This window comes from Agelaius tricolor, unplaced genomic scaffold (genome assembly GCF_023055355.1).
Source record: "Agelaius tricolor isolate 1412-34295 unplaced genomic scaffold, bAgeTri1.0.p SCAF_83, whole genome shotgun sequence".
NCBI lineage: Eukaryota > Metazoa > Chordata > Aves > Passeriformes > Icteridae > Agelaius > Agelaius tricolor.
The window spans coordinates 221,559-248,736 of record NW_027269343.1 but is presented as its reverse complement, the minus strand read 5'-3'; the positions used below and the strand labels follow the sequence as shown (position 1 = coordinate 248,736).

Here is a 27,178-nt window from a genome sequence, read left to right as displayed (position 1 = left end):
GTGCAGGAAAAGAGTAAGTTATTTTACTCTTTTTTTTTTTTTTTACTCCTAAATACTATGAGTTGATGAATATTTAAATGGGATCAATGCTGCATTAGCTTGGGGACAATTTGCATAATCTCCAGCGTTCTCACTAGTGCGAGTGACACTGATGCCATGCAGGACAAAGCTGTGCCAAAGGCTGGGACATGGTGTGCAGAGTGACTGCCTGTGGCTGGCCAGCTTCCAGCCTCCCAGGCATTGCTGGCACCAGCCAGGAGGACAGGAAGCCTGGAGAAAAGGAGCCCAGGGGGGACCTTCTGGCTCTGCACAACTCCTGACAGGAGGGGACAGCCGGGGGGGAGGCTGGGCTCTGTTCCCAGGGAACAGGGACAGGAGGAGAGGGAGCGGCCTCAGGTTGTGTTCAGGTTGGACATCAGGAGAAATTTCTTCACAGAGAGGGTGCTCAGGCCTTGGCAGGGGCTGCCTGGGGCAGTGTGGAGTGTTCATCCCTGGAGGTGTCCAGGGGAGGCCTGGATGTGGCACTCAGAGCTTTGGTCTGGGTGACAGGGAGGGGATCAGTCACAGGTTGGACTCAGTGATCTTGGAGGTCTTTTCCAACCTAAATAATTCTGTGATTCCATGAAGTATGAGAAATAAAAATGTTTCTCCCAAGCTTGAAGTAGTTTGAGCTGGTGGCCTGGGAAGAGGGGAAAGGGCTTTCATTGTCAGCTCAGATTGCATAAAATACCTGTAAAAACTGACAGTGGGTAAAGTTGCCCACAGAAGCTGTGGCTGTCTGTGCCTGGAAGTGCCCAAGGCCAGGTTGGATGGGACTTGGAGCACCCTGGACTAGTGGAAGGTGTCCCTGCCCATGGCAGGGGTGGGATGAGATGAGCTTTGAGGTCCTTCCCACCCCAAACCATCCTGTGGTTCTCCAGTGGCCTATCAGACCATGGTGTTCTGCACTGCAGGGAGACTCTCAGTGCACTCACAGCACTGCTGCTGCATCACACAAGGGGTTTGTTACAGCCCAGCCTCTCTGGATGGCTTCAGAGAAGCTGCTGAGCCATGAACAATTCAGGTTAGGGTGACCCTACTGATCCAGTTCCTAGTCCCAGCGTTCAGCTATTTTTATCTCCTTCCCCAGCTGTGCACAATATGTGGCTTTCCAGGCGTGCTTGTGTAACCTGCTCTGGTGATGCACTTTAGCAGTCAAGTGTATAAAGTGCCTGAGTCTCCACAGCCCTCACTCCTGGCACAAATAACAGCCCAGCAGCTGCCCAGCTGTTTGACCTGCCTGGCAGTGAGAAGGATAAAGAAAGAAAATGCACAAAACCTGGCAAAAGCTGAAGCCTGCTTTTCAATTCTTCATAGCTACTGCAGGAGGATGAGGGTGAAGAAGACAGCATTTCCCTGTGTACCTTTTGGTACTCACACTTCAAAGTGCAAGGAATGGTGAAATACAGCTTTCCAATGGGAGTCTGTGCATCCTGGGAATGTGTCTAAGCGATTATTGCCTTTGTGGATTTGCAGTGAAAATGCTTCTAAGGACTAAAATCCCACAGTACTGGATGCAGAGAGAAAGGGTTTTGCCAAGAACAAAACAGGGAACAGGAGGATAAATGTGTTCTCCTTGCTCTCAGGACAGGCAAGCCACAATCTCAAACACAGACCAGGAATGGGAGGTGCAAGGGTGAAGCCACTAAAAAAGTGGAATGGATGGTAAATGAAGGGAAGAAACCAAAATGGGAATAAGCCAAGTGCTCAGGCTGGACTGTAAAATTATCAGTAGGTTTTTGCTTCAGTCTCTTCAGCAAGGACTTGAACTGGAAGGAATTAGTGACTGAAAACAGCTGGAAAGGGCATACTGGGATTTTGGTGTCTGAGAAGAGGGAGGAAACAAAAAGCAATTGCTAGTAGTGAAGTGGGAGAACTTGCACTGCAGTGAGCGGATCAGTTCTAAAGGGTAGCCTTTCCTTTTTCAACAGTAATTGCTTATTTTTACCTCATATCAGCCATTTATTGCTAAACAGAACTTTGTTTCAATGAGGAGGGACTGGAACATGTCCCCTCACTGCTTGCCCTCCCCAGCTCCAGGGCAGGTTGATAAAAGCACACAAATAAGGAACTTGACTGGCAAAAGTATCCAGAAAAATCAGTTCAGGCTTCCATGGAAAAGACACTGATGGTGTGGAAGGCAGCAGAAAGCCAAGGGGCAGCTGGAGGAGCAGTGCAGGCAGTCTCATCTGTATGAGGATGGGGACAGGGCCCCAAGCAGCAGAGACAGGTTTCCTGGAACACAGACTTCTGTGCTCCTTTTTAAATTGTTAAATGCAAATTTGTGTGCTTCACTGCCAAGAGACATGAGTTTTGTGAGCAGGAAGACAGGACTATCAAGCAGCTTGAGAGACAGAGGTTAAAAGGCAGGTCAGCTCAGGTCATGGGTAAAATCTGAAGACAAACTGAGATTCAGTGGAGGAGAGCTGGAGAAGGAAGAATGACCAACAGGAAATGAAGCTCCAACAATAAACCTTATCCTGAAAAATGCCAGATTGTTTTGCATTCCAGTAGGAATATCTGCCTTAGTTCTCAGGGTAGGATGCTGCTTGGTGGGATAGTAAAGAAAACAAGTAGTTCTCTGGGGAAAATGTGACGTGCCAGATATCCAGCCACTGGGTGAAGTGCTGAAGGAGAAGAGGGAGAGAGCTGCTTGTCATTCCCAGCACTCCCTTGAGCCCAGGGTTTACTTCCTCCAGCTCTCAATGCAGCAGGCTTTGCACCCCATGGCTTCCTTGGACAGATATTGCTGAAACCAGGCTCTTTTGGAGAATAGTTGTGTGTTAGCTTGTGTGTAATAGTTACAGCTCGCTGAATTTGAACAGTCTCATCAGCTGGAGTGCAAAGCCCTTTAAATCACACATTCCCCTGCAAAAACTTGGTTTAGAAATGGCCTTGTTGCTTCTTTTTCTGCAGAAAAACACAAAATTCAGCAGTAATGGTTTGTAGCACAGCAGTTTGGGTTTGGATGCTGCCTGTCTCAATGCTAGATACATTCACTAAGAAGTAAAGCAGAAAGTATCTTAATCACAGCCATTAGTGTCCAGCCATTGGTGCTCTTTCCATTTTCAGGATCAGGTTTTGATCATTTAGTGCTGGTTTAAGGACCAAGTGGGCATGTGAAGATGTTTGAGTCAAGTTAATAATAATTAGGAACAATAGTATATATTATACCTCTGGTGGGAGATCTAACTTGGAGTTCTTCTGAAACAATGGGAGAAATGGACATGGAGGAAAAAAGGGAGATGGAACAATGCTCCATTGCCTATTTGTTTGTTGTCAGCAGCAGAACTTGAGGAAATACGAACTTTCAGGTTGACAAATGATTTAATTCTCCAGGCTTGAGGAGGAAAACTCTTTGATTTGTTTTGCCAGCTATATATCTAATATCCAGATATTAGAACTATAAACCATCATGTGACAGTACTCTTGCAGAAATTTGAGAAATTTCTTTTTGTTTGTCACTCTTCCCTGGTGACTTTATAGGCCTTGCAGCTGCAAAGGACCACTGGGAACATTAAGTCATGGTTTCCAGCCTTTGACACAAACTAAAATGTATGCAAAGGCTTTTGGGACTGAGTCTTAGGGGATATCATGCCAGGACATGCCACAGAAGTTCTAGGAAGATGGAAACACTTGTGGGTTTATTAAGAAATCTAAGGAATGTGGAGTATTTCACTTCAATAAATGTCAATCTCTAGCTTCCGGCTCACTACTGCTGAGACAATTTCCTCTTACTTGAGCACAGCTCTGGAAGGATAACAACTAAAGCTAGAGAATGTTGGCTATCAGCCTCTGCCATGAAATGGAGGAAAATCACATATTGACCTTCTTTTCTTTCCAGTAATTCCATCCTCTTTGAGATACTGCCACAGGAGCAGAAATTCTGGTTAGCAGTACAAAATAAAGGTGCCTTTCAGCACCCAAAGTTCACCCTGGATAACAAGGCAGCACATCCTGCTACAGGGAACTCACTGCACAGCTGAGCAGCAAAGGAGACAGAGGAGGGCCAAAATCTGCACATGTGGTTCATTAGCACCTCCAGCAGAATTGCTGGGGCCACACTGAGAGTGTTGTGTTCAGTTCTGGTCTCCACAGTTCAGGAAAGACAAGGAGCTGCTGGAGAGGGTTCAGCAGAGGTCACAACGATGATGAGGGGTCTTGAGCACCTCTCTGATGAGGAGAAACTGCATAAGCTGGGCCTGTTTAGTCTGGAGAAGACTGGAAGACTGAGAGTGGCTCTCATCAATCCATACAAATCTCTCCAAGGTGGGTGCTAAGAGGGATCTCATCAGTCCATACAAATCTCTCCAAGGTGAGTGCCAAGAGGGATCTCATCAGTCCATACAAATCTCTCCAAGGTGGGTGCCAAGAGGGCAGTGCTGGACTCTTTTCAGTGGCAGGACAAGGAACAATGGCCATAAACTAAACCACAAGAGGTTCCACCTCAACATGAGGAAGAACCTCTGTTCACTGAGGGTGGCAGAGCCCTGGAACAGCTGCCCAGGGAGGCTGTGGAGTCTCCCTTTCTGGAGGCATCCCAAACCCACCTGGATGCACTCCTGTGTTACCAGCTCTAGGTGACCCAGGGAGTTGGACTGGATGATTTCCAGAGGAATTCTGTGGTTCTGTGAAAATCATTGGAGGAGAGGCAAAGGGTGCAGAGGGAAGAAGGAGAGAGAGAGATGGATGGCACTGAAGTATCTGATAAGCTGAATTCCTTCCCACAATGAGAATTGTGTCCTGAAATAGCTGTGTCAACCCAACAGATATTTCCCTAGGTCAGGGTGTCCTTTCCCATCTCCTCACTGCAAAGTTGTCTGAATTTATCATCCATGGCCAGAACTAAAGGACAGAGTCATAGAATACCCTCAGTTTGAAGTGATCATCAGTCTCCTGAGTCTGCTCTGGCCTCTCTGGCAGAGCCAGGTACCTCCAGTACACCCACCTGGCTGCTGACTGGGACTCACCAGTAACCACCACACGTGGAAGTAGCTTCCCAACAGGCATGCTTGGGGTTTTGGGCCTTCCCTGCAATCGAGTGGAATTTGCAGCTCTGTGGCCAAACACTACCCAGACAGTGAAGGACATTTTAATACCAAATCCACGAACAAATCAATTTACTGCAGTAAAGCTACTTAGGGGGCCCATCTGGTAACTGCTAATTTACAGACTGGGCCATCTGCCACTATCACAAGCTGAGAAGACTGGAAAAGTTACCCAACATAGCCAACAGTTTGGCTTTGTTTTCTTTTTCCCCCCCTCCTCAATGCTGTGTTTTGTTTCGCTGCTAACTGACAGCAACACAGCGGTTTCTGTTCTGAAATCCAGATTTTTCAAACCTTGGATAATCTCGTGCTGCTGCTGTGACTCAGCAGTTGTCCCTGGGCATGTTTATGCAGCATTGAAGCTGCTGACAACAGGATGGTTTTGGAAGCTGGGTTCCTACCCAGTGCCTGCATATTTTAGGTTGGTGGGACAGGATGTGTGGAAATTTTATTTTAAATGTATATTTTTGAAGCTCTAGTCCTCTGGAGTTGCAGAATGCCTCTAGGTCCATGGAAGCAAATTTATCATAGAATCATGGAATGGTTTGGGCTGGAAGGGACCTTAAAGATCATATAGTTCCAACCCAATGACATGGAGAGCAAATCCACTAAGAGCTGCAGGTTTGTTCTGTGTTGAGCTGGTTTGGACCATTTTTGGCCATGTGTAGGGAGCTTGAAATTCTTTATACTTTACCCTGCTTGAGCAAGACAATGGTTGGTTTTGTTCAAGGTCTGTGTGACTGGGACACAATATTCTGTTTGAAGGTGATGCAGAGAAGCTGAGCTAAGTGGCTGGAGCTGTGTCAGGACAGGTTTAGGCAGGATGTTAGGAAAAGTTCTTTCCCCAGATGATGTTCTGGCCTGATGGTCAGGCAGTGGTCATGGTCCCAAGCATGTCAGAGCCCAAGGAGCATTTGGACAATGCTCTCAGGGATGCAGAGGGTGGGATTGTGTCCTGTGCAGGGCCAGGGCTTGGATTCAATGACCCTTGTGGGTCCCCTCCAGCTCAGGCAGTTCTGTGATTCTGTGACTCAGTGATAAATAATACAGCAGAAAGTTCCAACTAGGCAAAGCCTTGGACAGAATACAGCTTTCCTTTGAGAATTCTGCCCTTCAAAAAGGGTTGGGGTTTAATCCATGCTTTTTCCTCTGCTAACTGGATAATGTTTTAGGCACCTGAGCAGTGGAAGAGGTGGCATATAGGATTTACATATTCTTTAACAGATGGGGAAAACCAAATGAGCACAACAGACCCAACACTGATCTTCTGAAGGTTTGACCCCAAAAACTCCTTTGGGCTTCCCTGGATTAAGATGGCAGATCATCCTAAAAGGGGGGAAATTCAGCAGCAGCAAAGATTTTTGTTCCCAAGGCAGAAACCCAAAGCCCTTCCTTACTTCATGGGACTAATGGTGTTCTGCCCACTGGGACACAGAATTTTGGAGCTGGAGTTTCTTTTCCATCTGAGCATGCTTTTCCTCACTTATTGTGATTGAATGTGTTATCCTTGGGGGACACATTAATTGAATTCTCTAGCAGCCTCTGCTTTAAGAACAAGGAGGGCCCAGAGGACAGATTACCAATAGGGGATCTGTGGCTGAAGTGATTAAAAATTATTTGGCTGTGGAAGAGAGAATGTTGTTGTTCTCCATTGTGTTTCTCAGCAAGGAGATAACACTGAGACTGACTACAGGGTGACAGGTCATACATGTTTAATTTGATCAGCTATAAAAAGAAACTTGCAGTAGGGCTGCTCATTGGGAATCTAATAAATAAAAGTTAATATCATAGCTCAGTGTAATCCCAAAGATAGGTCTTCATGAGCTCTTCTTGGAATCCAAGCTATCAAAAACTTAAGATGGGAGGCTGTTGTCAAGAGCAGAGGATGTCTGAAAGGCAGAATTCTCTATTCATATGATGGAATTAGGACCATTGTTGAAATGCTCCTGGAGCTCTGGCAGCCTGGGGCTGTGCCCATTCCCTGGGGAGCCTGGGCAGTGCCCAGCACCCTCTGGGGGAAGAACCTTTCTCTAAAATCCAACCTAAACATGCCCTGACACAGCTTCAGCCATTCCCTCAGGCCCTGGACTGCTGCCAGGCTGTTCTACAGTTGTGGAGTAGAGGCTCAAACAAAACAACCCACCCAAAGCTGCCCTGGGTTCCCTTGCTGTGGTTGTGGTGGCTGCTCTGTTTATCAATCTCCCCTTATCTCTCAGCACTTCCCTGCTGGAGTCATGGTGATGTGATGGCTCTTTGTGCTGCTGGAGAGCTCCCTCAGGTGCAGCTGTCTGGGTGAAGGCAGCTGGGAGGGCACAGGCTCTGCCTCAGCTGTGCTCATTCCTCACAAGGCTATAAATGAGGCTGAAATGCAGCGTGGGGCTGTCATTTGGGTAGGATAAGAAGAAAAGGGGAGAAGCTGTAAGTCCTCAAATCTAGATCTGGTTTGCCAGAGGCTTGCCTTGCCTCCTGTGCAACACAAGGCTCCCAGGATGGGCTTTGTGTGCCTGCTGCCCTGGGATGCTGCTGGAGGCCCCTTGGCCCCGTGCCAGGCTCCCTGTGATTCTCTGTGCTGCAGGGTTTTGTCATGAGCCACTGACCCTGCCAGGAGATGCTTTAATGTTCCTGATTCTGCCTTAAATGTGCAGGCAGGAAGGCAGGTACACATCCTGCTCTAAGCCTGAGTGCTGTAAGATCACAAAATGCCTTGTAGGGGGTTTAGGCTGTTTTATTGAAAACTGTGGTTTGTTTTTGCCTTCTTTCCTCAGGAATGCACTCCTGGGAGAGGAGGCACTGCATCTCCTGCAGCGTTGGAACCTGAGGAAATTGGCTACCAGGAGCTGTGATTTCCTTCTCCTGTGATCCTCCAGCTGTTCCACCTCTCTGTGTGCTGTGAGTATGGCATTGCTGAAATGGTGAAACACCTGATGCAAACAACTTTCAGCTATTTAATCAGTGCACTGAGGGATATAGGTGCTATGGTGGACTTCCTGTTTCTGAAAGTAAGTTAGATAATTATCCATTGCTTTGCAACTTAGAAATTATAGTGAGAGGTGCTTCAGCCTCATTTGTGTGAATTCTGCAGTGACAATGGACCAACATGAACTCATTATGTTTCTTGCTCTGGAGGATACTCCACACACAAACAAGGTTCCTTTGTCTCCTGAATAAGTTAATCACTAACTAATATTTGTGGTTATTCCTTTCCTTATTGGAAGGTTCTTTGCTCAGTAAAACTTTAGGTGTGTCCTTAAACTGTGCCTTTCAACTGTAACTTCAAAGCTTTGTTTCCTTGTCTGTGGCAGGAGCAAAGTCTTGCCAGTGTAAAGTATCCTGAAACATCTTGAGCAGAGCTATCCACAAGTACAGCTTGAGCTTCAGAACTGCAGGGAGCTGTGCACAATGGGGGGGTGGAGAAAAGATCCCTGCAGGAGGTGGACTGTACCTTTAGAAACTGCCTAAGAAAACAAGTCATTTCCTCATGCTGGGTCTAGGCCTCTCTGTTTGTTTTTGGAGAATTATTGCTGCCTGGGTGTTATGGCTTGTAAAATAATCACATGGGAACTCAAGGGACTGGCAGTGCAATCATCCAACAAGTTCCAATAACAAGTTGTCTTTGCCTTGGCCATCAGTGTTTCGCTTTGCTGGTCCCTTTGATGCAGGGAAGAGCCAAGTGCCAGCTGGCAATGCTTGACTTCTGGGCACCTGGAATGTCCCATCAGCACTTGCCTCAGGAGCCAGGCTTAAGTTTGTCTAGCCAAGAATTCCATGACCATGCTGAAGCCAAAAACTTGGTTGGATTTGGATTTCTGTGGCTGGGATACCTTTGAGGCAGGAATGTAGAGTGGGGCTGTGGTATTGTCCTGTTCTTCCTGCTGCCTGTGGTGGAGGTGGGCAGGAAGGAGCAGAACAGGGCTCAGTGGGACAGCCAAGCTGAGAAGCTGTCAGTGTTTGTCAGATAATCTTTTCAGAAGTAAATCTGTTATGATGTGGCTTTTCCAGACCTCTAGATAGATCCAGCTCTTGGAAGTCCCAAGCTTCTGTTTTTCAGAGGCTGTAAGCACTCAGCTCTTTACAGGAGGTTTGTTTAGAGGTTAGGGAGTATTTCCCCCAAGCTTAGAAAAGAAAAAGCCATACATAGCAAAATTACTTATTTTAGGGTTGGTGTAAATCTTGACATGAAATGGTTTAACCTAATCAAGCAATGCAATGTTTTAATAAAGCTGCCAAGAAAGAAGTAAGGGCTGTGGTTGTGCTCATTATTGCACAGAGTAAATCTTTCATGCTCTGCACAGAAATGGGCAGAAGAGAAGACAAGCTGACTCTCCTATTTCTAGACTCAGTAGCATATCAAGGCTTTAAGAGTGGCTGCTGCTCACAGTGTGAGGAAAGGTGGTCCTTCCAGCCTTCCCCAGCAAGGTGACATTGTCCTGTCCCTAAGGGGACTGTTGGAGCTCTGAAGTATTTGAGAGGGAGTTTTTGACTTGAGGTTTAACTTGGTCCCTGCTGGATAACACATCCTTCTTGGGGCATTCCCTTGGCACTTCACCCGTTCTGCTGTTGCCCAGAAAGTCGGGGGCTCCCCATCCCTTCAAGTGTTCAAGATGGGTCAGGGCTTGGAGCAAACTGGTCTAGTGGAAGGTGTCCCTGCCCATGGCAGGGGGTGCAGTGAGATGGAGCTTTAAGGTCCTTTCCAACCCAGCCCAGGCTGGGATTCTGTGATTTGCTGTAATAGAACTCCCCTTGCTTTCCCTCTTGCCAGGGTTTCCTGCAGAATCTTTCCATAAAGCCAAGCCTGTGGCTGGGGCTGCGCCAAAGCCCTTCATCATCCTCTGCCTGGAGAGGGATGCGGTTTTATTCCATCACATCTCCAAGGGCTTTGAGCTGTGCTTATGGGCTCTTGACAGGTGAACTGAAGCTTGTGAAGAGATGAGAAGCACAAGCACTTCTGTGCAGGTTCCTCTGCTCCACATGATGGCCACAGAATTCTGAAGGCTGGGAAAGACCTTTCAGCTCATCAAGTCCAGCCATCAACCCAGCACCACATTCACCACCAACCCATGTCCTCAAGTGCCACATCCACATGGTTTTTGAGCACTTCCAGGGATGGTTACTCCATCCCTGTCCTGGGCAGCCTGTTCCAATGCTTTACAGACCTCAGTGTTATCTGCTGGGTGCAATTAATAATTTGGATTGATGGTGTTTATGTAAGAGTTGTGAAGAGGAGTTGTCTTTGTTGGCAGTTCAGTGCTGTCAGGCCTTTGGCTGAGTCACACACTAGGAAAGGAGGCATCTGGCAGCAGCAAACCCCACTTTTGTTCTGTTCCTCACAATTAAGCTTTTGTTTACCTTGAGGTTTCCTGTGGTATTATTAGTCCAATTTTTGTTCTTAAACCTTTCCTAGGGGAAAAGTGGGTTTAAAGTGTGATTGAAAACCAAATTGGTTTCATTTCTTCTTTCAACTGTGAGTCAGTCGAGTGCACTTTGTGACTGCATACAAAGGCCTTCATTTCAACTCTGACTAAAAGGGGATATTTCTGTACTGTCTCTGTTCAGCTTGAAAAAAGGAGCTCAGTGAGCTCTCCTGACTCAAGGTGTGCAGTGATCTTGTGTCAGAATGCAGCTGTGGTCAAAGCTACTGGTCAGGACATCTAAGATAAGATTCATGAAATAAAACCAGGGCCCCTGGAAGTGTCAGATCCCTGCATTAAGGAAGCTGCAGTTAAGTCAGGTGCTGAGCTTACTTGCTGTGGCATCTGGCATAGATCCATCATTGCTGTGCTGGAGAGCTGAGCCAGCACAGGCAGCTTTTGGAAACAAAGGGGATGAAAATGGATTTTTCCTGCAGATGCATAAGATCTTCACTCTTCAAACAAGGGTGTGGAAGTGGCCAGCATCTTTTTCTGGACAGATAATCACGTTTTTTATGACTTGAGCCAGAGTGCAACATCATCTCTGTTGCCCACACACACTTGTCCAAAGCTGATCCAGATGCTGCTCAAGGCAAGCTGACTTATCCATTTCTTTGGGAAGGGATGTAGCTGAGCTCTGAGAAATGCACATCAAAAACTGCAGATAATCAACATTCCCCTCCAGTGAGGAGAAGATAAACTCCATGTTATTGGCATTTCCATGAGTCCCAGAAAGGGCTTGGGTGAGGATTTGGGTGAAGCTTGCCAGCTGTCCCCTGGTCAGGGAATGAAGGAGGCTGCAGGACTGTTTCCTGCATGAACTGGATTCCAGCCCTGGTCCTACTTCAGAGCCATGGCTGGAACTGGTGGGGCAGTGTCACTATGTGGGTTTTTGTGGGGTTTGTGAGGGTCCCCAGGACAAGGTGAGAGATGAGAATTTGACTCCATGTTCTCAGAAGGCTGATTTATTATTTTATATTATATTAAAAGAATGCTATACTAAAACTATACTAAAGAAAAAGAAAGGATACATCAGAAGGCTAGAAAAGAATAATAAAAACTCGTGACTGACTCCTCAGAGCCTCAACACAGCTGGACCATGATTGGCCATTAAATTAAAACAATTCACATGGAACCAATCAATAATTCACCTGTTGGTAAACAATGTCCAAGCCACATTCCAAAGCAGCAAACACAGGAGCAGGAATCAGATAATTGTTGTTTTCATTCCTCTCTGAGGCTTCTCAGCTTCCCAGGAGAAAATCCTGGGCAAAGAGGATTTTTCAGAAAATATCATAGTGACAGGTTTTAGCTAATCTCTCAGATATCCTCACCTTGAACTGGTGTTGTTTGGGCTGGAAGGGATCACCCAGCCCAAACCTGCAGCTGCAGTGGGGTCACTGAGAGCAGCCTGTCCAGGACTGTCCAGTTGGGATCTGGATATCCCCACAGCTGAAGATTCCACCACCTCTCTGCTGTTCCAGTGTGTGACCAGTCTCAAGGTCAAAAAGGATTTTCTTTTGCTCAGATGGAATTTCATGTGTGTGTCTGTGCCTCATTCCCTCCCAAAAGGTACCTGGGCACATCATCCCTGAGCCTCTTGTCCAGGCTGAGCAGCCCCTGCTCTCTCAAACTCTCCTCATGTGAAAGATGCTCCAGTCCCTTCATCCACTTTTGGTTCTTTGCTGGATTTTCTCCTGTAAATCCATGCCTTGTACAGAGGGGACCCACATTTAACAGCACTCCTCCAGGTGTAGCTTCCCTAGTATTGGGTGGAGAGGCAGAGTCACCTCTCTCCCCATCCTTCAGTCTCTTCTGAAAAGGAATAAAACTATGCCTTTAATTTACAACCATGATAATCATTAGGAATAACAAAACAAAAACCCACAAAAAACCAAAAAAACCCCCAAACAGTTGTGTAAAAAGTACTATTTCCAATGCAGCTGGGCTATTTAAGAATATTTTTATGCACAGACTTCTTGTATTAGAAAAGTACAAGAAAAAAAGAGAGGGAGAAAGTGGAAACTACTGAGTATAGATTTTGTGAGTGGTGTGCATTGCAGTGATGGGTTGTAGGGGGGCAAAATGCATTTGTTTTATGAGAAAATAACTAGGGAAAGGGCACCAGGAAAAGAGGAGTACAGGAATAAATGGCCACGAGGAATTGCAGATTCAGACACTGGAAAGAGTGAGAATTTGTTCTGGCTAAATGAATGGGTGGAAAGTACTATTGTCCAAAAGTGTAAACTTAAATATTGCTATTTTTAGACTTGTTATTCCTGTTTGGTGTGGTTTTGGTATTTTGGGTTTTTTTTCTCCGTTGGTTATTTTGACTCTAGTGACCTGGAGGTGTGATTTTGTAGGTACCTCAGATATAGCAGTCAAACTTTCTTTGCAGAGCAGAATCTGGTCTTTGGTGTGATTTTCTGTGCCACTCATCCCATCCCTTAACAGCTTTCCTACCAGCATCTTTCAGGCTTTGCTCTGGGGAAGTTTTACACATGCAAACAGACCACCAAGATCAGTGGAACATTTATTTTTTATGCAGAGAATGGCAGTTTTGTTTGTCAAGGCTCTTGGTTCCTGCTTCCTTTGCCAGCTCTCCACAGCACTGATGTAAATTTGCCCTCCTCAAGGCTTTAATTTCTATTTAGCTGCTATCATGGGAGCAGCAGAGTTCTTCCCTGGGAGGGTGGGCAGGCCCTGCCACAGGGTGCCCAGAGAAGCTGTGGCTGCCCCTGGATCCCCAGGGCTTTGAGATGAGCAACCTGGAACAGTGGAAGATGCTCCTGCCCATGGAATGAGATGAGCAACCTGGAACAGTGGAAGATGATCCTGCCCATGGAATGAGATGAGCAACCTGGAACAGTGGAAGATGATCCTGCCCATGGAATGAGATGCACTCTGAGGTCCCTTCCAGCCCAACCCATTCTGTGAGTCCAAGTATTCACTCCAGCAAGTGTTTACTGGCTGTTACACCTAAGCTGTGTATTTACACATTCTGATTGTGTTTCAGCTGGAGAGCTTTAACAGTCCCCCATCTCAAAACCTGCCTTTTGAAAGCAGTGTTATATTTAGCTGTTTTTTATTACTGGCAACTCCAGCAGTTGAAATTGGACCTTGGGGCTTCAAAGCAGCTGCTTGGTTAAGGAAGCGTAGCTGAATAAAAGCTCCCTGCTCGGCTTCCCTCCCCCTGCCTTACCACACTCCCAGCTGTGTCAGCCCAGCAGCAAGGAAGGGAAGCTGGCCTTGAAGTGAATCTAAAGAGGAAAGAGAGTGGGAAGAGGAGAGGAGGAGCCAGCTGGGGAAATGCAATAGCAGCCCGCAGCGTGGGAAGATGAGAAAGCAGCAGCAAAGGCACTGATGGCTGAGCTCCGTGGAGCAAGGGGCTGAATGGAGGGGAGGACCAAGGAGTTTAAAGAGTGAGCACACTCACTGGAAAGGCAGGGATTAGCCTCCTGCTTCTTCCTGGAGTGTGAAAAACGCCAGTCACTTGGTTTTAGAATTTTGGAAGTTTAATAGTAATGAAGTGGTTATAAAAATAGTAATATAATTACATATATAATATATATAGGTATTATATATCTATAGATATATAGATATAATATATAGATATATATATAATAGTAATATAATAATAAAAATTTGGACAATTTGGATTACGACAATACAAGACAATAAAAACAAAGAGTTAAGGACAGTCCAGGTGCCTTTTCTGGGCAAAATAAGCCCAAAAAAGGACCCACGTTAACAGAGGATTAACCCTTAAAAGCAACAGCCTGTTGCATATTCATACACCTCATCCATGGTGCATAAATTCCATTCAAACACAGGATTCTGTCTGGTCAGTGTCAACTTCTTCCTCTGAATCCTGACAGCATCTTCAGGGCTAAGCAAGGTGGGAAGAAGTTCATTTCTTCTGATAATGGGGCAATAAATTCTCTTTCTCTGAAAGATTCAGGTGTCCTGTGGCTGCTATCTCAGTGAGAGCACCTCGCTCCTCTCTTAAAAAAACTATCTTACATAGCATAGTTTCTATTTTAACATTGTTATAACCTAAAACTACATTTAACACACTACTTAAGAAAATGAATACAGCAGAACTTTCTAACATAACACATGTAATATTCATTTGAATATTTGCGAAAAGCCAATCATAAAATAGGCATTTTTCATATGGAGTAACAATCCAAGGAAAAAGGTGAGGGGTACAAAGAGGAAGTGAGTGAAATCAGTGCCAAATTCTGCTTCAAACACGAGCCTTTAATAAACAAGGGGTTGTGATAGCTGAAGGCCACTTGGAAATGTCTTTGGTGTCATGCAGGAAGCAAAGAATACTAAACAGGGCTGTGAGAATCCTGCAGGCATGATACTCTTATTTCATTGTATTCTTATTTTGGTTGTGTAACTGTGCTCTAAGCTGTCCCTGGCAATATATGTTTTAATCCTTAGTGCAGCTCAAGTGTTACTGTATTTCATGGCATTGTGACTGTCAAATAAATTTTTTTTAATTTACCTATTTTTTTTCCTAAGGGATTAGCAGAAACCTGGAGACAATAGGATGGTATTTACTTTCTATAGCACTCCTGCCTTCAATAGAGGATAGAGTGGCTTTTAGCCAAGTCTAACACATTCAAGTTGAACTCCACATATTTTAGGCAGCTTTTGGTAAACAAATCAGTTTTTAAATGTACTGAGCAAAAGTATCAGGTTTAGGTCTCTTTGATCTGCTAAAAATTACTTGACTGCAACTTTGAAGGCTTGGAGGGAGTTGAAAGTATGTACGAAATGGAACAAAATTGGGGTAAAAACTTTGTTTTTATCTTTTAGGGTAGTGCAGTACCTACTCTGCAGTCCCATTTTGTCAGACCACTGCAGGTGCAATGATCCCTGCAGTTGCTAATGGCTCTCACCTCTCAGTGAGGGAATATTCCTTGCTCCCTTTGAACCAGAAGGAGGTGGAGCACACAAGTGGCTGGCTCAGCTTTTCCACAGTGCTTGAAGCAGACCCTCAGTGTGGGGCCCTGTGCCTCAGCCAGCATCTCACCACAGACACATCTCTTTTATCTGAGATTTATGGGGCTGAGTGGTTGTGCAAACAGGGTGGCCACTGGGACAGGGCTGCAGTGCAGCCCCTCCTGTGCAGCTGTATCTCCGCTTGGTTACCAAACCCACAACTATTTAGGTAGTCCTGGGTTACAGCAGGGCTTTGCTTACCCTTTCTTTCCTTTGGCAGTGGTAACAGACCAGTGACTCACTAGAAAAGACACAAAAATTTCTTCCAAAGATTTTCAAAATTTAATGTGACTCTGAGCTTCATTCTGCCAGCCAGTAAATGCTAAATCTTTCTTGTAGGCTCCCTTTGGGTAGTGGAAGGCTACAATTAGGTTATCCAAAGCCTTTTCTTTTCCAGGCTGAACTATCCCAATTCTCCCAGCTTTTCCCCATGGCAGAGGTGCTCCAGACCTCTGATCATTTCTGGACTCACTCCAGCACTTCCACACCTTCTGCCAGGGCTGGGGCAGCTCTGCAGGTAGGGTCTCACCTGGACAGAGGGGCAGAACCCCTCTCTCCCCTGCCCCCCACACTGGGGGATTCAGAGTTGGGGCAGGTCCAGCTCTCACCCCACCAGCACCCCCAAGTCCTTCTCCCAGGGCTGCTCCATCCCAGCCTGGATTAATTCTAATTCTGGGGCTTGCCTGGACCCAAGTGTATGGGAATAAATCACACAGGTCTCCATTTGCTTCGTAGTGGAAAAAGCCCATTCTTTATTCACATAACTGGTTTTTATACAGTTTTACAGACTCGTGTGTGTGACTCCAGTTGGTCAGCAGCTTTCTTGCCAATTACTTTCTTTAGTAACAAGTTGTTGTTCTGTATTGATTGGTCACTCAAACCCCTGGTGTGTACATGGACGAAAAGCTCTTTGTGAGAGATAGTTTTCATTTTTCTAGAGGTGTAAAAGCAGCTCATACAGGTGCTGGTTGTTTTTCACCCAGGAATAGATTGCTATGCTAATGAACTGCTCACACCAGGATTGCTTCCACATGGGAACTTGCAAAGGGCTAGCTTGACAAGGCCAGCCATTGGTTTTAGGAGAGCAGCTTTGATTTTATGAGGCCTTTCTTTATCATTTTTCTCCCTTACTGCAACACAAGTCTTGTTAAACCTCACGGGATTCCCATGCCCACAGTGCTGGAGTTTGCCCAGGTCCCTCTGGATGACCCCATCCTTCAGGTGTGTCCCTGCCCCTCACCTTGGTGAGCTCTGCAAGCTCCAAGGGAGCTGCTGCAGGCTTTATCTGCAGCTTTACACTTCCCCCTTTGGGATCACCAGCTCTGTTTTCAGAGGAGCTTGCTGTTTATCCTGAATCCTCTGTGGGCTCAATGAGCCCACACACCCCACTCCCTTCTTGTCTGTGAGTAGCAGATCCACTCTGTAGGAGCAGCTTTCACCATGCTGCAGCTCAAGGCTTCATTTCCATCTGGCTGCCTCCCAAGAGAGCAGCTTTCCTTGGGCTTTCTCTGGTGGCAGAATGCCAGGCTCCCCCACCTTCCTGCTTGGGCTCTGGTGCCTTGCTGAATGATAGGATAAATCCACTTTTTTCCCCTCCTTCCTAGCCCTCTGTTGAGGGCCTCATGCAAGCCCTTCTCTCTGAAAGACACATTAGAAGCCTTGAAATGCATAAGAGTATCAAAGTGTGACGTGAGAGAATAATCTACATAATCAGATTTTGGGCTTTATCTGGGCTTTTTGTACAGAAAAGGCCACGTATGACATGGTCAGTGCTGAAATCTGGACTGTGACCTCCTCTTTTCATCCCTTTTTCTGTTTGTTTAGCTGCAAAAAATGTCTCCTTTTGGCCTAACTGGCATGGAAAAAAATTATTGGAGGCCAGAGGAGAATTTGAAGTGACTCTCCAAGTTGTAAAGGCCCAAAATAAATGAGGTGGATTTTTTTAAGTATCCATGCTAGCAAAGGGGTGCCAGTTGAGAAACAGGGAATAATTCAGCTTGTTTGCTCTGCTGAGGTTTCAGGAGACAGTGGACCAGGTGAGTGTGGATGTGGATGTTATCCATTATCAGGCTTGGCTGATTTTAAAGAAGGATTTTGATGGATGGGGCTGTGTTGTAGCTGGACTCAGCCTGTGGGTACAAACCTCCAAAACATTTTCTCTTTGCAGTGGTCCTGGTACTGCTGGCCTGAGCAGGGAAGTGCTGCCTGTCCTGCAGGGATCAGTAGCAATGAGGTACATTTTGTGCTGGATGATTTCAAATTTGATGCAACCCAGTGAGTTGCAGCTCAGGCTGGACTCACACTGACTCACCCTCGAGGTCTCAGAGCAGATGGTGAGAAGGTAAAAAGGTGATTCTGAGCAAGACAGCGGTTGGCAACCTTTGAGATTAATTTCTTTGAACAAACAACAGCATGAATGGGCACAAAATTCAGGATGCCATAATGTTCTGTGCCATCTGTGACCCATTAGATTATGATCATGATGAGAACAACTCGTGTTTAGTAACTCACTGCCTCAGACAGCTTGGGAAGGGTAAATCCAGAGTCATCCATCTGTGCTTTGCTGGAGCTGCTCTTGGGGAGGATCCTGCAAGTTGTATCCTTTGAGGGAGCAAGGAATGAATATACAATGATTTCTCTAGCTGAACTTGTTTGTGAAATGCTGGCTTTTCCCAGGAAAGCACGTACAAAAATAGCAGCCAGCCCTCTCTAGCCACGGAGCATATGTCTGTAGGCTCAGCTTTGAAATGCACCAGTTGCTGCAGCTTCTCCAAAGAGGTTGAAATGCTTCTGTAATGGAAATGACCTGAGCTCTCAGGGTTCATTACTGCATTCCCCCACCTCTAGGCTGCTGCTGGGAGTCTGAGGCATTTAAATGAGTTGTGTCAAATGAAGTCCTTAAATTCTTCAGTGCCTCTGATGGCAGTGTGGGAGAGCTCAGCTGTGCTTCCTGGGCTGCTCTTGGGTCCCCAGCAGCAGATCCTCCCAGCCTGAGCTGTGTGTAAACCCCTCTGTGAGCACTGCACATTCTTTCCTAGCCTTCCCCTCTCATCTGCCTCATTCCTCAAGCCCTTTTACTTGGCAGAGCTTTACCAAAATGCATAGAAATGTTTATTGAAGCTACTCCTCACCTCTGCAAGGTCTTGCCTCAACTAAAAAATCTGCATTTATTGTTCAACTGAGCTGAATGTTTCCTTCAGTAATACAGAATGACTCCTGCTTTTGGCTGAAGTCTGTGTTAGGCCATTATAGAAATTAGGCAGCTGCCCAAAAGTCTGCCAAGGGGCAAAACCTACTTGCCATTAAAGCTTTTAACAAATGAGATTGGTAGGTAAGTCCATGACCACCTGGGCTCTTGTGCAGCAGGATTCCTGTGGACATCAAAACCCTGAACAAATCTGATGTTTTAGATGTGACCTAATTGAAAATACAGCCAGTAATGTAATTATCATCAGGAAACAGCTCACCTTCTGTTGCTTAATTATATTTTCCTTGTATATTTAGTCTGTTTCAAAGAAGCTGCCTTGGATGGCACACAGGGTTTCCCTTTAATTACTGCTGTATGGTAATTGTCATGTAATTATGCTGTTATGAATATCATGTGCATGTATTATTGAGGGGCAGTGATTTATGGCATGTAAGCATATTTTTAAAGTGTTATAGATGTTCTCCACACAGCCCTTTAATGACAGGAGTCTCTCACAGCCATGCAGTGTTTGAATTTCCCAGTGTTTAAGGTCTTCTGTAATAATGCTACTCATCATCCAATCAATACTATGGGAATTACAGCACTTGCTTGTGGTGAGGTATTTGATGGTCCTCATCATGCTTGCAAACTCTGCTAGTGCACAAATAAATTTGGCATCATGAGAGGACAAGGAGGAATGGCTTTAAGCTGAAAGAGTTGATTTAGATCTGATATTGGGAAAAAATTCATCCCTCTGAGGGTGGGCAGGCCCTGGCACAGGGTGCCCAGAGCAGCTGTGGCTGCCCCTGGATCCCTGGAAGTGTCCAAAGCCAGGTTGGATGGAGCTTGGAGCAGCCTGGGACAGTGGAAGGTGTCCCTGCCCGTGGCAGGGGTGGAATGGGATGGGCTTGAAGGTCCTTTCCACCCCAAACCATTCCATGATTCTTTGTATTAACTACTGCCATCAACAGGTCATGACCCCAGAGAGGTGACAGAAAAGGTTTTGAATCCCTGACTCCAGAAGATTCCATGAAGGGTTGTGGCACTGGAAACCTGAGCACAGAGCTGATGTGGTGAACTTACTGATGGCTGAGTGTGCTGAGCACTGCAGCATCCAGTTGCAGGTGGAAATCTGGGAGCACAGTAATTAGTGTATCATTAACCTTCAATCACAATTTAAATGTGCTTGTGGTGGTGCTTTTTTGTTCCAGGATGTTTCTTCATAACTTACTCCGTGCTGCAATGTGCATTGTGACAGAATTTCTGGTTTATCACAGGATTTGCCTTTCTTTTTAAGGCATTTTCAGGAGTTTTGGGCTGTGTTAAGGGAACAACAAAAACTGTGGGCTATGTTTAAGTGCTGGTCCCTGAAACAGCAGTGAAACCCTTGCTGCCCTGGTGGTAGCAGAGGAAATCAGTCCCAGAGATCCCTGGCTGGTGAAATAAACTGCCAAGAGGAGAAGCACCCACTTGGCAAGATGTGGTACAATGAGTGCTTTATGATGGGTGATTGTAAGTTGTCAGGGAAAGGCTTTCTGAGCACACTGTAGTTCCTGGAATTAACATTTTCATCCTGGATTTGTTGCACATATTGTGCAAATGAAAGCTGTATCAGGAAAAATAAATCTTCAGTTTTGTGCCAATGCACAAATGCTACTCCTGTGTTATATTCCCAAATTTAGCAAAACCCAAGTGACTGGACAGAACTCAAGTGCATCTGCCTGTTTGCAATGGAAGCAAGCAGGAGGCAGTGAAGTATGACTAAACTGTGCTGGCAAACACATTTTTATCCTGAATTAAATTTGTCTGTGGGCTCTGGCTCACTGCTCTGCACAAAGGGTGAAACTGGCTGTGAAGAGGACAAAGAGCTCATCAGGAGCACACAGAATTGCTCTGACACAGTGGCTCTGCTGAGCCTGGGTTTGCTGCAGTCCTGCAAGAGCAGGCTTGGTAAGTTTGTAGTCCCAGCTCAGGCAGATGATGCCATGCAAGTCCCATGCTCAGTGTCCTGGTGGCTGCACAGAGCCATGTTTGGAGCAGGGTAGATGATAACCAGGGTCACTCTTTTCCTGCTCCTTACTGTGACAGACATATTTTATGAAAAATCCTTTTGTTAGGATCTTTTCTCCTGAGAAGAAGGAGGCCTCAGAAACAAAATGTAAACAATGATTATCTGCTGCTGTGGAATGCAACAGGTGCATCTTTGATTGGTCTCACGTGGTTGTTTTTAATTAATGGCCAATCACAGTCTAGCTGTCTTGAACTCTCTGGTCAGTCACAAGATTTTATTCTCATTCCATTCCTTTCTATTCCTTGCTAGCCCACTGATGAAATCCTTTCTCCTATTCTTTTAGTAAGTTTTAATATATATAATTTTCTTTTAATATAATATATATCATAAAATAATAAATCAGCCTCCAGAAACATGGAATCAAGGTTATCTTCTCTTCCCTCATCCTGGGACCCCTGCAAACACCACCACATTTGTTGACCCAAGTGAAGAAAAAGTCCACACCTTACCCTTGTCAGGCTGGTTACTCATTGTTTTGCATCTTCCCCTCCACCCTGGAAATGACAGCAGTGCTCAAGTAATTTTATCCTTTTATTACTTTTTTTTCTTCAACACTTGTGTGTTTCCAGGTCTGTGGGATTCTGCCCCTCCACACACAGGCACAGCAGGTCTGTTGTCATTGGCATAGCACAGCCCCTGCAGTTTGCTAACCCAGCATCTCTGGTACCAGGCTTGCAGGAGACATGAACTGAGCTTTATAGGATGCTGAGCTGCCAAAACAGCCAAGGACTTCTCCCAAGGCTGGGGGAGCAGCTGCTTTTTCATATGGAGCCAAACTCTTCTCTTGTGCAATGTGCTGCCCTCTGAGGATGAGCAGGTTAATCCCTTACAGATGTAGGAGCTCTGCCCTCTTCCCTGCTAAGCCAATGTACCAGCCAGCTTTCTCCAAGCTGATCATCAGGCAAAATATCTGATTGCTGAAATCTGATCTGCCAGAGCTTCCTTTTCATCTGGCAGGGATGAACCTCTGCAGCAGGGCAGGGGAGAAAACGAGGTGAAAAAATCTTGTGGGTTCACATAAGGGTAAGGAGATCCTTCACCAATCAGTCATGGGCAAAACAGACTCAGCTTGGGGAAGTTTAATTTATTGCTAGTTAAAAATACAGCAGCATAGGAACAAACTGGAACTAAATTTTTGCCCCCGCTTCCCATTCAGAAATTTTATTGCCTTTCTGTTTTCTCCTTAGTAACAACCAGGACACATGAGCCTCTTCCCCAGTACCTGAAAACAAATAATCTCCAATTTTTCACTCCTCTTCTAGTCCTGTTGCTAAGCTGGAAATGTGAAGTGTGAAATGCTGCTAAGAGGGCTCATTTACACTCTCCGGGGTTGTATTGGCAACAATGAATTAGAGCCATTGCCAGAAGTGACTTTGAAGCGGCATTTTTCAGGTGAAGAGCACTTTGAACCGGCTGGAGCCCCTCGCACCTGGAGTTCTGTGTCCTTTAATCTGGGAAAGGATCATCTCTTCCCCATTCATCTCTTTGTGGACTGGATGTTCTGCCCGTGGTGGGATGGTCACAGGCTCTCCTGACTGCTTTTTGTGCTGTCATTATGTCAGTTTGTGTAGGGGTGGCAAGAACCAGCATCTCTTTAACAGGAGATGATCCATTCAGCTGCAGTGTCCAGACTCTTAGGGGTGGGCTCAGGCTGATGGAAAAAGGGAGATTCCAGCCAGGGATGAAGCTGGTGGGAAGAGAGGGTTGATAGCTTTTCCCAAACAATCGTTTGTCTGTTCTCTCCAGACCGAAGGCCTCATTTCAGCAGCAGCCCTCCCACAGGACATTTGCTGTAGTTAAGTGCTGTGCTATGCCCAGCAGTGCCTTCAGAGGGGTTTGGGAATGCTGGAGGGACTGCAGGGACCTGGCTGCTCTGGTCAGCTGTCCTTGAGCAAGGCTCCAGCCTGCAGTGCTCCTTGCTGGCACTCAGCATCTTCTCTTTCCAGTGCCAGCTCCATCTTCTGCCCTGGGAAGAAAAATGCAGAGGAGAGGAGCAAGCAAGGAACAGCTGCTGGCTTTGCAGTCCTGCTCATTTAGATCCTGCTGTTTGATTCCATCTCCTGCCTCCAGTGCAAGGATCCAGCTTTCCCAAATTCTCTTACACAGGTTATTAGAATAAACCTTCCACTTACTCTGTGAATAATATTGGTGTAAACCCACTACAACAGAGCTTTCTTTTTGCCTCTGCTCCTCTAAATGGCACGTTGCAGCAGTTTATATCAGTGTAATAGTGAGCAGCTGCAGGATTGCACCTTTCTGACCTTGGGAAATCATTCCTGGCTGCCTTCCACACGGCAGTGATGCAGTTGTATCTGCCTTGATCACTTGCTTAGTATCTAAAAGTTCCTGCAGTGTTCTTTCAGGTGTTGGTGTCCAATTTAAACCTCCATTCTGCTCCCAAATATCAAAATATGCCAAATAGGTCATGTGCAGCTGAAGCAAAAGATTTTTATGAGCCTTCAATGGGAATTGAGGCTGAACACCTTTGGAACAGTTGGGATTTATATTCCTTCCCCCTCACCTTCCTCCAGTCATTTGCAATTCATGTGGCACCCGGGTGATGAGTCTGCAAGTGTTACTCAGAAATCATTGAAACATTAAAAAAGAGCTTGAGTATCTGTTTTGCCCCAAAACTGTTTCTGTTTTATGAGCTCAGAACACAAGCTGCTGATGGAGTGAATTTAAAAACTAGGTCTCACTCCATTCCCAGGGCTTTGCTCCCTGGAGGTGAGTTGGTTTTGAAGCAGGAGCTGTGTGTATTTGACACTAAAATAGAGTAGTTTTGTTATTTGTTTCCTCTTGCCCTTGAAAATAATTAGTTAAAACCTTTTGGGGAAACATTAACAGTATAATTTAACTAAGCAAGGATTTTTCCAGGCTGGCAGGAAACAAAAGGGGAAGGTGTCCCTCCTATGCAGGGGTTGCAACTAAATGGTTTGTGAAGTCCCTTCCAATCCAAACCATTCTGTGATTCTGTGATCCTGTGGAGAAGTCTGGTGATAACTGTGTCAATGAGATGCCTGTGGAAGAATAGCAATCTGAAGCAGTTTAAAATTTGAGGTTAATGCAGCTCAATTAGAATTATGGAAATATTTTTTCTTTAACTGAGAAGGAAGGGATTTATTTTGAGCTCATCTTTCCCACAAAAAGCATTACCCTTAAGCTATATATCTAGACAAGAGATTTAGAAAAATAAGGAATAGACAGAATTCATGAGCTGATGTACAGGATTTGTCAGCCAAAGTAGCTGCACTTTAATCACATAGTCCAGTAACTGCACGCTGTGCATACAGAATCCCAGAATGGTTTGGGTTGGAAAGGGCCTTAAAGCTCATCTTGTTCCACCCCCTGCCACGGGCAGGGACACCTTCCATTATCCCAGGTGCTCCAAGCCCCAGTGTCCAGCCTGGCCTTGGGCACTGCCAGGGATCATGGGGCAGCCACAGCTGCTCTGGGCAGTGCCAGGGCCTCCCCACCCTGACAGGGAGAAATTTTTCCCAATCTCCCATCCATCCCTGCCCTCTGGCAGTGGGAGCCATTCCCTGTGTCCTGTCCCTCCATCCCTCGTCCCCAGTCCCTCTCCAGCTCTCCTGGAGCTCCTTTAGGCCCTGGAAGGGGCTCTGAGCTCTCCCCAGAACCTTCCATTCTCCACTCCTCCAGCTCTCCCAGCCTGTGGTGCTGGACCAGGTCAGGGATTTGAGGAGAGCCCTCCTGAAGCAGAGCCACCTCAGGGGTGAGGTTCCTTTGGCTCTGAGCAGGTGGCACCACTGGTGACAAGTGTCTCTAACTGCCATGAGCAGATGAATCCAGCAAGAGAAGCTGCTCCATTGCACTGCACCCCAACCAACTGCCAGCTCTTAGGTTTTTTGTTTAAATACCAAATAAGTTGCTGTGGCTGACAGTGTGCTAATAGGCATAACCCCAAACTGGCTCAAACAGGGGGATGTGAGCACTTTATTTAAATATAACTTGCAAGTATTGACCAAACCACATCCAGTCTGCCCAGCAGTCTCATTAATTTTATTCATTAAGTGGATTTTAAATCGGAATCATCAAATCAACAAAAAAAGGATGAGGCTCTCACTTTTCAACAGCACAAACAGTATTAAATTCTATCAGCTCTCCCTGTTGGGATGAAATTATCTGATCTTGTGCTTTTCATTATTTTTAAGTCCATATGTGTTGTTTCATTGAACTTGCACCCACTATTTTGTGAACCCTTACTAACCAAATACTAAATGTAGAGACTGACTTCCAACAGGCTTAGGAGGATTTGGACAGCACTGGCACAGCTCAGATTTGAAGTTCAGGACTAAAATACTTTAAGTCCTGTTTCAGATGTATTTTGAGTAGGGCTCAGTACTGTATCACTTAACCTCTTCACTCAGGCAGGCATAAACCCTCTTTTTTGACTTTTTATGGGCCCAAACTGTCATAAATAATGGTGACCAAAGTGGACATTTGTTTTCATGCACTAATGGGTGATAAAGGAGGTAGGGAGAGTGAGCTCTGAGTAGTGCTGTGCACAAACCAGAGAGAAGAGACTTTTAACCTTAGACATGAAGGCCTTTCCCTGGCATACACTGGACTCAATCCCTTGGCCTGCAGATAAGGAGGAGAGTGTTCAGTGGGACTTTGATGTGTGGCTAAAGGAAAACAAAAAGGTAGAAAGAGAAGGGAAAAAAGGGGAACCCAAGCCCTGTTTAGCACTGCCTGGCCATCCTGTGCTCAGCAGTGATCATTCCCAATGGACTTTGTGCTTCAGCACAGACAATAGCTGGATCTCTTGCAGCCTCTGTTGATTAATTCAGTTCCTAAGATTTAAGCTGGATCCCTTTTCTGTAAATAGGAATGAACTGTCAGTCTTAGTCTCTTGTCCTGTAGAAAAATTAATTGAGTTTAACTCCTCACTTCTGCCAGAGCACATGGATAGAACACCTCTACCAAAACTTTTGTGTGTTTTGGCACTCTCTACTAGGGTGCCCAAGTGTGCCTAAGCAAAAATAACTGGTTTTGGTGGAGTAACTCGAGTCAGTGGCATTCTGGAGGAGCTGGGGCACTGCTCTACTGTGCTGTCCTCCTTCAGGTTTGGTTTTTAGTGGCTATGACAATGACAAAATGACAATTTGCCTCCAGTTCAGGCTCTGCCTCTTGCTCCTCCAGGTAAGTTGCTTTTTGAGCTCACAGCTGAAGTGCTGGGGAGCTCCCAGCCCTGCATTTGAGGAGGATTCCCATCTCTGATCAAGTGTAAAAGCTTAGCATTAGAGCAGTTAGTGCTGTGGTGGAAGGAATTTGAAAGGGTTTTGCTCTTCAGCTCTTGGGGAGCTGTGAGGAGGGAGCCCCAGCTGGATAAGCTGTTTGGGCAGTGGTGTGCATCTGGTGGCACATCTATGTCCTCCAAAGGCTGAGAATAAAACAAAGGAATAGGAAGAAATCCAGAGTGCTGCTCATACAGATTTGTTGTGGCTTTCATTTGGGGTTCCTGGGATGTCTCCGTGATTTTTTAAGATTTTCTAAGCCTTCTGATGTTTACATTCTTGTGACAAACTTTCTCACACACTTTCTGTAACTAACTTATTGTTTTGCATTCTTTTATGGAGGAGGAGAAAGCTGATGGACTGTTGGTTTATCCAGTGTCATTGGAGAGGTGGCACTGTCACTTCTGGAAATTTATAGATGTTGGAGTCAGAAATTAAAAAGTCCCTTTTACCTTAAAAAGAGCAGGGTGTCCACGTGGCGATATTTCGTATCCTATAGTAACACTGGGATATGAAAGAAAAATGGAATTGGATTTCCAAGGAAGGCAGAGGGCAAGGGAAGCAAAGGAGGCCTGGGAGAATCTGCTCTGGTGTTCCAGGGGGACACTGGAGGCAGGGCAGGTGGAGGCACAAAAGGGCTGGTTCTCCTTCAGGGCTAAACAGCCCTGACTCAGGATTTGGTACTTGGGAGGGAAGACTCCTTCTAGGTAGGTGTTATGTTCTGGATCAGAAAACTCAGGCTGATCTCAGAGGAGAAGAAAACATCTTTGTCAAGTGAAGGACTTGGTAGAGTGGCTTCTGGCAATGCTTCTGAATTCAAGCAGTAAACACCTTGGCACAGATGATGACTTGCTGCTCCTCAAGGCATGGACTGGATAATCTTGGGGCTCTTTTTCAGCCTTAGCGATTGAAAAATTCTGTGACAGCATTTTCCAAAAGCCTTGAAGAGACTGGCTGAAAGAGCAGGGACTCAGGGAAGGAAAACAAACAATGGCAACTGTGAAGCAAACAAGGAAAGAACAAGCACAGACTGATCTGGACAAGGAATTTGAGCTGGCTCTGGGATGGGATGGTGTGTGAGCAAACAACTGCCCAGAATGTGCTGGCCTCTGTTACAGCCTGAAAGAGAGAGAGAGCTCTTCTTTCCAGAC

General features: G+C 45.8%; 1 protein-coding gene across 1 annotated transcript in view; it reads left to right on the top strand.

Moving 5' to 3' along the window:
* The window catches only part of TRPM8 (transient receptor potential cation channel subfamily M member 8), a 130,569-nt gene that overhangs the window by 33,024 nt on the left and 70,367 nt on the right, over positions 1–27,178 (top strand). Inside the window, exon 3 of the mRNA XM_071418335.1 lies at positions 7,853–7,976. The gene's annotated coding sequence lies outside the window, so the exon portion shown is untranslated. The remainder of the gene's footprint in view (positions 1–7,852; positions 7,977–27,178) is intronic.